This window comes from Physeter macrocephalus, chromosome 17, assembly GCF_002837175.3.
Source record: "Physeter macrocephalus isolate SW-GA chromosome 17, ASM283717v5, whole genome shotgun sequence".
NCBI lineage: Eukaryota > Metazoa > Chordata > Mammalia > Artiodactyla > Physeteridae > Physeter > Physeter macrocephalus.
The window spans coordinates 8,689,074-8,701,611 of NC_041230.1; the positions used below are offsets into that span (position 1 = coordinate 8,689,074).

The window sequence follows — 12,538 nt, forward strand, 5'->3', positions numbered from 1 at the left end:
CCTGGACCTCTGTCAGCCTAAGAGGGGCTAATGTGGTGCGTAGTGAGAAGTCGCTTCTAACTGACTATGACAGGCTATTTTGACCTACTTCCCAGGCATTTGGTAGAATGAAATAAGGACAGCGTTTGGTCAGCTGTGTGAAGCGTGCAGCGCCACCAAGTCTGCCCCTTGTGAGAATAAGGCAGAGGAATTGTAGAAACGCTGAAGTCAAGGCATCAGATCAGGTCCCTGGCTGTGATCCCCATGAAGCTGCACAGGGCAGGCGGCACAGGTGACAACTTACCTCACATCCGCCCACAGCCCACCACACAGAGCCACCCAGTGGGATGCTTCTCACGCCCCGCTCCTAAAACGGACGAGCCCTATTGCTGGGGAGAGTGGACCTGGAAGGAAGGTGTTGGGTGGACACACACCCACAGGACCACTGTGTCTCGCCACTCCCGGGGCTCTGTTTGCGCTGTGGTCTGTCATCGTGGTGGCCCTGGAGTTGTTCTCTGTGAAGCTCGGCTTCCCTTCCCCTTTCCTGCTCCTAGACCCCGGATAAGGATGCATTCCTCCAGGGTTCTGGCGTTCCCCTCAGTATGGATGTGGCTGTCAGTGGGGTAGGGGCTCATGACCCCTTTGAGTCATAACTTGTCTCCTGCTGGGCTTCACTTGCAGTAGCAGTTCTCAAACTGAGGCTTCCCCCCTCGACTAGACCATGTTTATTCACAGTGCTTTCTCCCCACTCTTGACCATGTTCCTTACCCTGTCACCACCACCGAAAAGAAAGAACACTTCCTATCTCTGGAGCAGCATCTCTTCCTGTTTCCTCTCCTACTGGTCGTTCGTCAGAAGTGAGAGCTCAGTTCTCACTGGCTAATCTATTCCTCTGACCCCCTCAGAGAAGGAAGGACCTGGTTGTTACTGACCCCAAGGCTTTATCTTGCTTGGGGGGTGTGTGTGTGTGTGTGTGTGTGTGTGTGTGTGTGTGTGTGTGTGTGTGTGTGTGTGTGTGTGTGTGTGTGTGTATGTATGTATATGTATGAATATTCTCAGGTTTCTGGTTTGGGTAGTTGATGGTGTCTAGTGGACCACGATCTACCCGTGGATGGGAGAGAAACAGGTACAATCAAGGATATTACATGGAGAGGGAGAGAGAGAGAGAATATGTGTGTGTGTGTGTGTGTGTGTGTGTGTGTATGCACACACACGGAGAGAGAATTCATATCTTTATTGAAAATACAAAAATATGCCCTACAAAAAAGTAGGCAGTGACTGGTCATTTATTGAAATTCATTTAACAGGCATTTGCTGATCTGCTCTTATTGTGCTGTGTACAATTTGAATCTGGCAGAAAACCACTTTGGGAAAACTCATAAGACCGTGTGAAGATCACTCTCGAATCTCTCTTTTCTGCCTCACCCCCGATGGCCAATCCATCAGCAAGGCTTGTTTGTCCTTGACCTGAAACAGATCTTCACCAGCCTCCTCCTTTCCATTCCGCTGCCCTCCCCCCGCTGCCAGCCACCACCATCTCTCCTTGGGTGTCACAGCAGCCACTTCACTGTTCTCCCTGCTTCTTTTCACCCCCGACAGTCTCTGTGCAACAGCCAGAGGGGTCTTTCAAAAATGTCAGTCAGAACACATCATTCTCCTCCTCCCCGTCATACTTAGAATAAAGAGCATATGGCCGACTGTGGCTCACACAGCCCGCGAGCTTCTGCCACATCTCCTAGCACCCCTCCCTCTCTCTCCACAGCAATCTAGGCAAGAGGGCCTCCTATGAGTTTCTTTAACAGATTCCTCCATCCTCCTCCATGTCCTGGAATATTCTTTTTTTTTTTTTTTTTTTTTTAACTTTCATTAGAGACTTTATTACCAATCCAGTAATTCAGTCTGGGTAGCCCTTTGAGTGTCTTTTAATTGAGAAATAATTCACATACCATAAAATTCACCCTTTTAAAGTCTACATTTCAGTGGAAGTGTTTTCATAAGATTGTGGAGCCATCACCAGTATCTAATTCCAGTACATTTTCTTCAACCCAGAAAGACACCGTGTACCCACTAGCAGTTACTCTCCTTCTGTGTCCCCCTCCTCCAGCCCCTGGCAACCACTACTTTCTGTCTCTCTGGATTTGCCTATTCTAGACATTTAATATAAACGGAATCCTATAATATGTGGTCTTTTGTGGCTGACCTCTGTCACTCAGCATGATGTTTTCAGTGTTCATCCATGTTGTACACAGATCAGTACTTCATTCTTTTTATAGTTGAATAATATTCCACTGTATGGATGTGCTGTGTGTTGTTTATCCATTCTTCATTTGATGGACATTCTGGGATATTCTTACTTCCATTCTCCACATGGCTTCCTTCTCCTTTCTCTTCAGTTCTGTGTTGAAACTCACTCTCGTTTCCTACATAGTATTTCTTACCATTTGTACTTATGAATATATTTGTTTCCCTGTTTGTTTATCTTCTGTCCCCTGTTCTGGACTGTGCATTTTGTAAGGGCGTGGACTCTATCTGCTTTTGTTCACTGTGTCTACCACCCTGCCTTGCACAGTACCCAGCGCAGGGTACTGCTTAATAGTTGCTGGATGAATGACTCAGTGTATCTCATCTTGTTCTCATTTTACCTCCTCCTAAGGCAAAATGATTGTAACCCTGTTCTGTGGGAAATTCTATATCTAGCTTTCTACTTGCTGTATCTAGCTCTCTACTTTAAATAGTGGCAGGTTGCTGGAAGGATTTCTGTGGTGTAAAACACTGCTCTGTTGGTCATCTGCTGTGTAAGTCCACGGTATCATTTGAAAGTGCATGTGGCTACCAGTAGGAGAGATCAGAAGTAACAATGGTGTAAACTCAATGGAAGGTGGTTTCTCTTGTGAGTAAAATATCCTGAGATCTGCAGTCTGGGGCTGGGCTGGCAGCTCCACAGTCCTCAGGTAAAGCAAGATCCTTCTATCTTTCTGCTTAACCATTGCTAGCACAAAGCTTTCATCCTTAAGGTAGCTTCATGGTCCACTGTGACTGCCGGAGTCCAGCCAGTGAGTCTGTAGTCCAGGTGGGAATCGGGGTAGGGAATGGGCACAAAAGTGTAGTCCAGCTCTTTGTTCTTGGTGAGGAATTTTCCTTGAAGTCCCACAACAATGTCTGCCTACCTCTTGTTGACCATCCCTAGCTGCAGGGGAGTTTGGGAGATGTAGTCTTAGCTGAGCATCCCGAGAAGAAGGGGGAGAACGGCTACTGGCTGGGCAGCTAGCACCAGTAGGTCTGTTTCCTGCCCCTGGTACCCTGGGCCATGGCAGCCAGCTTCTGACCATTGGCCTGGGCCTTCAAGCCTCCTCCTTCCCTAAGTGGCCAGAATCAGAGCAGTGCCTTTTTCTGTCTGGTTGACCAGAGGGTGAGATTTTGAAGCCCCTCAAGGGCCTTCAGTCGAAAAAACTGACCATGTCACCAGCAATAAGAATGATGATAGCTCACCTTTATTGAACCCTTACTACATGATAAGTCCTGCTCTAAACATTTTTCATGGAGTCATTTACTTCATCCTCATCTCCATTTTACAGATGAGGAAACTGAGGCACAGAGAGGTTAAGTACCCCTAGACATTCTCGCTGTTAATAATGTTGTTTTTGTTCATTCTTCCCTTTCAATATATATAATGAATAAGAGGATTAAAAATAAAGCCTGACCTGTTTTGGTAGATTGACCAGCGTTCTGTCTCCCATCTGATGAGCTGAGGTCTAGAGAGTGCTTTGTGGAAAAGCACTCGGCAGTTGAAGCCACATTGACAGACTGGTTTTATAGGAGTGCAGGAAGGGGCTTAACTCTTGGCACATCCAGCAAATGCCTGGTGACAGGAGGAAAAAGGATCCACAAGCTATGCAGGATTTCCCCGGCCCCTGAGCCTGCGGCTAGCAGACCACAAAGCAGTTGTGCCAGTGGGCTGGGCTTGGCCTTTAAAATCATGGTCTGCCTGACTGCTCTTAGAGGTCTGTGGGGAGAAAGAAGGCTGTCTCCATTTCAGGTCCTCTGAGAATTAATTCAGGCACCAAGTCATCTTTCTGGATGCCTCTGATCAGCCATGCTTGGTGAAAATTTTTGATTCCCAAAGTTGGCCTCTGAGTTGAGTCTTTTGGAGACACCTTCAGGTCCCTGTTAGTGGCTGTTTGCAGACTCTCTGGGGTGATGGCACAGCATGTGGCTGCTGGAGTCTGGATGTAGCAGGTGTTTCGGTTAGGAGTGCAATTGGCTGCAAGTATCAGACTACACAGGTGGCATTGTCACTTTAACACATTGGAGGTTGTTTGTGTCTTATAACATCTGGAGGGAGATAATGTGGCTCAGTGGCTTGGCAGTGGCTTGCCAGCACTGCTCTGACTCTCTTGCCCGCTCATGGCCACAAGACGGCTGCTGCACCCACCTTCCCCAGTGGGCCGGGGGACCCTGAGAGCTCAGCCCTTCTATTCTGAGTAGTGCTCTGGGGACAAGAGGGACCCTCTGAAATCCTGGTGTCATGTCCACATTCCAAGCTGGAAAAAGGCAGACTGGCGAAGAGGCAGAGGACTGTGTGGGTGAGTCTGACCTTCTTTGTGAAGAGGACACTTTCCCAGATTCCCTGAATGAGAAACCTTTGCTTACCCCAATGTGAAGGTATGCTTCTGCATTATCTAGATACACTCGTATTTTCCTTTTGCATTTAGGTCTTGGATCCATCTGAAGACAATGTCTGAATGTAGAATGAGATTGGGTTCAAGGCTGAGCCTTTCCTCTTAACTCTGTGTTTGGGAAGTGGCATCGTTGGTAGTTCTGGAGCCAGACGCACTGAGTTCGAATCCTTCCTGGCTGTGCCACCTACTTGGCTGTGTGATCTTGGGTAGGCTGCCCCACTCTGCAGCAGTTTTCTGGTCTGTTAAAAGTAGGGAATGCTGGTAGACCCGACTACACAGGGTTGTTACGATGGGTTAAATGAGTTGATAGTTAACTTGAAAACAGTGCCTGGCGTGTAGCAAAATCAAAGCAAAAACCTCATGCTTCAAGCCAGAATGAGAATTTGCAAGGCCACGTGGGTCTGGGAACTTGGCAGGGAATCCCAGACCCCAGTCAGCTGGGAAGGCGAAGCATGTCACTGAGGTCACCATCTCTTTCTCTTTACAAGAAATTGCCAAACTGTAATGAAAACGTCTGTTCCAGCGTACACTCCCACCTGCAGTGACTTCTCCTTATTCCATAACTTCAGTACGTTTGGCGGTGTCAGACTCTGATGTTTTGGCCAATCTGCCGTGCATGAGATGGTCATGCATTGATGCTTTTCCTGAGCAGTTTCTCTGCAGGGGTCTGTCGTGTGCCACTGTACCGCAGAGTTACTTGGGCTGGGCTGGAGGCAGGGCAGCCATTAGACCCTCCGGCACAGTGAAGTCCTCAAAGCCCCGTGTTCAGAGCCCAATACCATGACGCTTCCCTTGTGGGAGGGGAGGGGCTGGGGAGAGGACAGAAGATGAGGATGTAAGACCCTCGTAGTCAGCAATACAGCCTTAGTCACATTTGTGGACTGAATCAATCAGTGAAAGAACCAGTGCTGAATCGTTAGTGTATGTTATTAATAGAATATAGGTCATAAGAGAAAACATGATTAATTACAAGATGACCCCAGCAGCTGTCATACAGGATAGTGATTGAGGGCTTAGATTTTCCCAAGGCAAAGTCCTTCTTCGCAAAGCAACTTTTCTTTGTTGGCAGGTGGGTAGAGGCAGTTAAATGAATGGAGATTTTCCTAAGTCACTATTTCAAAGCCAGGATGGGGATGGGTATAATGGGACTCTTCTCTAAATGAAGGATGACTGAACCACTTTATTAGTAGGTGAGTAGGTCCCTGATGCCGCAATGTGAAGCTCTGGTAAAGTCTAAAAAGGAGAATGCAACTTGTACCAGAAGGCCCCTGTGGGCTTGGTTCTCCTTCAGCTCAAATCTAAATGCCTAGATCAGCCACTTATACACCTGGCCGCCCCCATCACTGCTTGGTCAGGAGGGGTGCATGTGGCCAGGCCCTCTTAGAGGTTGGGTGCCCAGGGTGTGTGTCCTGTTCCAAGACAGAAAGCAGAAGAGAAAGCTGCCGTCTCTGGGCGCAGGGAGAGAAAAGAGCTAGTAGCCCTGGTCCCAGTCTTTGGGGCTATTAATTCTGTGCACTGGAAAAGCAGGTGCCAGCAACAGTCACAGGCTCTGACCAGTCAGATTAGCCACCCCTTCTTCCTTCCTTGGTCTTCGTGGTGAGGTGCGAATGGATGATCTTTTCCATATGAGTTGAGATGAAATACGAGGGAAGAAGTGCAGGAACAGGAAGGCCCAGGTGCACAGGCTGAGGCTGCCTTGGGGTCAGGAGAGCAGCGCCCTGGCTGGCTGGCCCTGCAGAAGCACCTCGCCAGGAGCCATGGCATGCAATAATGCGGGCTTCACAGGATTTCATCGAGGCTGGAAACCAAGGTCATTAACATGTAAATACTTTGAAATGTGATATAAGCGATTGGTTTTCAGGATGTTGGTTGTGGAGTAATGGAACTTTTGTCAGACACTTCCCTGAAAGCCCATTTTTAAAAACAGAAAAAAGTGGAGCTGCTGTAGGTGAATGGGGGTGCAGAGGCCTGGAGCCTTGCCCGCTGCCTCCCCTTACACTCCGCTGTCTCCCCAAGGACCATACTCAGGGGAGTTCAAGGTGAAACCTCCTGGGACTCTAGGGAGGCCTGGCTCTGCCTCCACCTGGCCCTGGGCCCCAAGCAAGTCATCTCAGCATTCTGAACCTCAGTTTTCTTATCTATCAAGTGGGCAGATCAGACTAGATTGAAGAGTTCTTCACCCAGTTCCTATGAACAGAGGCTTCAGAGATCTTTGACATCCTTGAAATAGTTGTGTGTGTGTGTGTGTGTGTGTGTGTGTGTGTGTGTGTGTGTTTCCTGGAGAGACATGACATAGTTTTGTTTTGTCAGCTCCTCAGAAGGATTGTATTCACTGGAACATGAAGGAGCGCTGTATTGATTTCTGAGGTCCCTTCCAGTTCTATCAGTCAGTTATTTCTGTTGTAAATGACAGAATCTCCCCAACTCAAACTGTCTTAAACTGCAAAGGGAAGTTAATGGCTCTGGGACCTGAAATCTCAGAGCTAGCCTAACTGGAGTCTGCACTCAGGTATTCTTGTCAGGAATACACCCTTCACCACTGCTGGATTCTGCCTCTTTCACCTTTGACTTTATTCTTAGGTGTCCATCCCCTCCCTCAGGTGGCAAAGAAGCCTTCAACAGCCCCTGCCTTACACCCATTTCTTTCCTCCAGTAATCCAGCAAAATTTCCAGGGCCAACTCTGATTGGCCTTGCTTGGATCATGTGTCTCTCCCAGAGCCAATCACTGTGGCTGAGGGGAGGAACCATCAGGCTAGGAGTCAGGCCCGGACACACTCTCACTCCCAGGTTCTCTCATCTTGGCTTCTACTTCTTGGTATACACCCTGGGGAGCAAGGTGTGCAGCCCTGTGACTGTGACTTATGTGACGGATGAGCCAGGGCTGTTGCTCTGGTAGGTGCTGGAGTTGCTGAGGTAATTCCAAGGGCATCTTCCCTTCCCAGGTGGTGTAAGAGGGGCTCTGGGATGTCTGGGGTCCTGGCTGAATTCCTGGCGCTGTAGCCTGCCTTTGCTGCCATTTCCACAACCCTTCAGCATCTGCTGCGGCCCCTCCTGTGTATCAGGGACCTCAAACTGATGGACATCACAGCTTCCTCCACTTGACAGGAAGTAGATTCTCAGCTCAGAGGGATGTGGCCGCACTGCACGTCACTGCTAATGTGCCTTTAAAGAGCCATGAACATCACTCTAGAGAAAGAAAGGGGGGGAAATGAGTGGCAGAAAAGCAAGTTCTGATGCAATTTAAAAGGCAGTGATTACAATTTTACAGGAGCTTTATTGCAGGGGCTTCCTGATCATCCCAGGAATTTTTTTAATGGGAGGTCTGGTGATAAAGGAAAATGTTCTGGGTGCTTCTGGTTCCCTCCTGGCCTGTCAAGCATCTTGAAAATCAAAATTGTTAGTGTTTCATAGACCAGCTTTAGGGATTGCAACTACCCAAGATGCTGTTTCTGATCTTTCAAAGAGTGTGTGTTTTTCTGTATTTGCTGATTCTATGTATAGTAACTGTTTCTAATTTTATTTTATGCTTTCCTAAGTGGCTTGGTAGTAAGCTGTGGGAATTGTCAAGAACCGTACTCACTTCTTCCCTTCTGTGTTAGTTGAGAGTCATTCGATTGCGTGAACAAATAGAAATTCAGGTCAGCTTGCGTAAGTATAAAAGGAAATGTTTGAACTCATAGCCTGGAACATTCTATGTGTAATGGCTTCAGGGTTGCCAGGACCCTGTTTCCTTCCATCTCCTGGCTGCAGTCCTCTGTTGGTTTTACGGTCAGATAGGCTCTGAGGCAGCTCCGCATATATATCCAACCAACTTAGCAGCCCCAGAGATTTCCCTGTAATCCCAGCACATGTCCTGAGACTGTTTAGAGGACCTAATCAGCCTGGCTTTGGTTCCAGGTCCACCCTGAGCCATGTCTGAGGCCAGGGGCGGGGAAGAGGAGAAGCGGTGGCTTTATTGGCCAGGCCTGGGTTTTGTGACACCACTCCCTTCCCTACCAACCCGTGGATTGGGTCTTTCCCACAGGAATTCCATGGGCTGAGTGAGAAAGATGAGGTTCGGAGGGCCTACCTGGAAAGGGAAATGGATGCAGGATGAACCAGAACCACCAATGCTCGGGACCCCTTCCCATACGAAACTCACGAGGATCTGAATCTGCCACACACCCCCAGTTGTTGCCTTCCCTGGGCACACGCTCCACCTTTACCCTATCTCAGGGCTAGCGTAGGGGTTCTTAATCTCAGGTCCATGGACCCTTGAAGGGACCTTGGATGGAATTTAGAGGATTGTGAAGTTGGCTGGGAAAAAAATTACATCTTTATTTTCTCTACCATCTAACTGAAATTTAGCATTTCCATTCCTTCTGAACAAGGGCCACAAACCACGTTGTATCAGCAACGCCGGTGACTTTGTCGCTGCTAGAGATCAAAACGTTTTCCATGTCACATTACAGTTGTTGTAGCTATTACAAGGCACCGTTTACACTCATCTCTTTCGAAATTACTATAGTTATTGGACCCACAACTAAGATCTCATAATTTAAAGCATTCACAAAGAAGCACAAATATTACTGTATCTCAGGTTAGGTTTTGTTTTACAGATATTTTGATATCTGAATATAATCGATTTCCCTTGTAATCTTGTGTATTGTATCTTGTACATTTGAACACATGATTCTGAGAAGGAGCCCAAACCCTTCTTCACCAGGCTGCCAACAGGGGTCCCTGGCCTGAGAAAGGTAAAGAACTAAGAACCCCTTTTGGCTTCTCCAGAACCCCTAAGGGCAAGATTATTGAAGCTATCCTGATTGCTGGACTCTGGAAAGTAGGCCAGCTGCTTGCTAGGTTTCCTTCCTCTGAGGCCCCCTGGAGAAGCTGGCTGGCATTTGAGGTCGGCCTTGGCATGTGGATGGCATGTGGACATGGCAGCATTGGGGAAGGATGGGGAGAGGCCTTGCCAGCCTTCAGTTAGCCCTGTCTTCATTGACCGCCATGACCATGTGGCCTGGCCAAGTGGTCGGGAGCGGGCTCTGGAGCCAGGCTGCCTGGGTTCCTCCCACCTATAGTGTACTTTTGACTGGCTGGGCAGCCTCCAGGGTTACTGGAGAAGTGAAATGAGTCGGCCCATACTGCTAGGATGGAGCCTGGCACATAGGGAGTGAGAGTCATTGTTTAGCGTATAGGAAGGTTCTAGGTTGTCCTCTCAGATCTCATCTCCCTGGCTTAGTAAGTGCCTGGCCTAAACCAAAATGTGATGGTGAGCAATGCAGACAGTGGCTTCTTGGCCTGGAGACATTCATTCATCCATGAGATACCCACTCAAATATGCACAACCATACTAAATATTCAAAAACATAAATTAATAATACAAAGTTACAAGCCAGTGCTTTTTCTCTGCCACTCCTCTGCTCACAGTTGTCTGAAGGAAATGTCTTTATAATGGGCTTGCATCTGCCCCGACACCTCCCTGCCCGCATGTCCCGCACTCACCTGCACCAGGCACACGGGCCTCTTGCTGCTCCTGCACGCCCCCCCGCCACAGACACTCACTCTCTCTCTCTCTCCCTCTCCCTCTCTCTCTCTCTCTCTCTCTCTCTCTCTCTCTCTCTCTCTCTCTCTCCCTCTCTTCCCATCCCCCCCCCCCCGCCCCACCTCAGGTCCTTTGCAGTGGCCGTCCCTGTGCCTGGAAGGCTCTTTCCCAGATAGTCACCCAGTTCGTGGTCTCCCGTATTCAGGTCTCTGTCCTCAGGCCTCCTCTGACCTCTCTGTGAAGCAGCAGCCCGTCGCTCTCCTCAGCCTACTCAGTCTCCATCAAGGCGCGGCCGCTCCCTGGCTGAGGATTGTGTTTGTTCAGTGTCTCCCTCCCCTGCTGGAGTGTCTGCTCCCTGAGGACAGCGACTTTGCCTTGGTCACTGGTGTACCCTCGGTGCCTGGCACGCAGCAGGCGTTCAATAAATATTTGTTGACGGAGTGACTTTGTGAATGACGGGTGGGTACTACAGCAGGGAGGCTCATGCTGGCCAAAGATGTAACCTCATGTTTTTTCTCTCCGTAGATGCACAGTATTTGACCTCGGCTGTCCTGGGACCCGCAAGGAGCACTAGTGTCCAGAACATACTAAGGTTGAGTACTGAGATTTGTGTGACTTTCATTTGCTTAAGGTTTATGGCTCGTACGTGTAAGCCTCTTTATTATTTAAAAAGAATTTTTATTTGAAAGAGTACCAAGGGAAAGACGTGTGACTCCTTCCCTGTCCCTCCCAACACCCACAGTCTGACATCTTCCCTCCGAGGTCCTTGCAGTCAGTAGTTGGGTGGGTGTCTGGCTGGACCTCTCCTCCTGCTCATGAACATTCCTCCTTATCCAAATACACCCTCATTATTTTAATTTCTTACACGGAGAAAAAAGAAGCCATGCTAGATGGCGCTTCTGCAGCGTGTTTCCCACTGTCCCCAGTGGCAGTGTATCTTGAAGATCTTTGTTCATATCATCCATCAGTGTATCACAGTCTTTTTTTTTTTTTTTTAACTTTTCAATTTCCATTTTAAAATTTACACAGAGTGAAATTCACTTTTTGGTGTATGGTTCTTTGAGTTTAGGCAAATGCATGCCGTTGTGTGACTGCCACCACAGTTAAGATACAGAATGGCCCCATCACCCCATGTGTGGAAGTGCTGTTTATCTGTAGGCTAAAAGTATAGTGTATGTAGTTACACGAAATTAAAATATGTACACATGGTAAGTACTTACCTGTAATATAAAGATTTTGAATGTGTTATAAATAGGTTTCTGGGTTTTTTGCTAGTGAGCACCCTCTTTGGTTTCTCTGGCCCAGACCAAGTAAAGGAGGGGGCCTCAGGGTGTGGGGCAGTCCAGGTGGTAGTGGGGCATTCCTAAACGAGGATGTCAACCTTTGTTGGCAGGATGCCACAAGGGGCTTGGGAGAGGGGGCGCTGTCTGATCCTTGAATCACCAAGAGACCCCAATAGCGTGGAAAGTGGGAGAACAGAAGATTCTGGCCTCCAGACTCTGGACGCAGATAGTGGTGTTGGCTGAGCTGCAGGGACCAGTCAGTCGAGTTTGGGAACTCGAGTTCCCAAAAGTCCCAGGGGGACTTCCCCGGCGGTCCAGTGGTTAGGACTCTGCACTCTCACTGCCGAGGGCCCGGGTTCGATCCCTGGTCAGGGAACTAAGATCCCGTAAGCCGTGTGACGTAGCCAAAAAAAAAAAAGTTAAAAATAAAAAATCTGGACAGTATCTTCTCCCTTGGCTGTTTCTTGGGTCTCTTCATATTCCTTCATCCTGGCCTAAGGCTCTGCCCGGGTACCTGGAGCTTGTTTGTGGGACAGTCTCTTGGGGCCAGATTTCCATTAAGGGATGTTTCTTGGCACAATTCTGTTTTTTTTTTAACATCTTTATTGGAGTATAATTGCTTTACAATGGTGTGTTAGTTTCTGCTTTATAACAAAGTGAGGCAGCTATACATATACATATATCCCCATATCTCCTCCCTCTTGCGTCTCCCTCCCACCCTCCCTATCCCACCCCTCTAGGTGGTCACAAAGCACCGAGCTGATCTCCCTGTGCCATGCGGCTGCTTCCCACTAGCTATCCACCCTACGTTTGGTAGTGTATATGTCCATGCCACTCTCTCACTTCGTCCCAGCTTACCCGTCCCCCTTCCCGTGTCCTCAAGTCCATTCTCTACGTCTGCATCTTTATTACTGTCCTGCCCCTAGGTTCATGAGAACCTTTTTTTCTTTTTTAAGATTCCATATATATGTGTTAGCATACGGTATTTGTTTTTCTCTTTCTGACTTACTTCACTCTGTATGACAGTCCCTGGCTATTATAAATAGAGCTGCAGTGAACATTGTGGTAC

General features: G+C 48.3%; 1 protein-coding gene across 8 annotated transcripts in view; it reads left to right on the plus strand.

The window, feature by feature from the left end:
- Nucleotides 1–12,538, plus strand: part of SIPA1L3 (signal induced proliferation associated 1 like 3) — a 240,839-nt gene that overhangs the window by 86,015 nt on the left and 142,286 nt on the right. For all 8 annotated transcript variants that reach the window (XM_055079281.1, XM_055079280.1, XM_024132359.3 and 5 more), the window contains one exon: nucleotides 10,712–10,778. The gene's annotated coding sequence lies outside the window, so the exon portion shown is untranslated. The remainder of the gene's footprint in view (nucleotides 1–10,711; nucleotides 10,779–12,538) is intronic.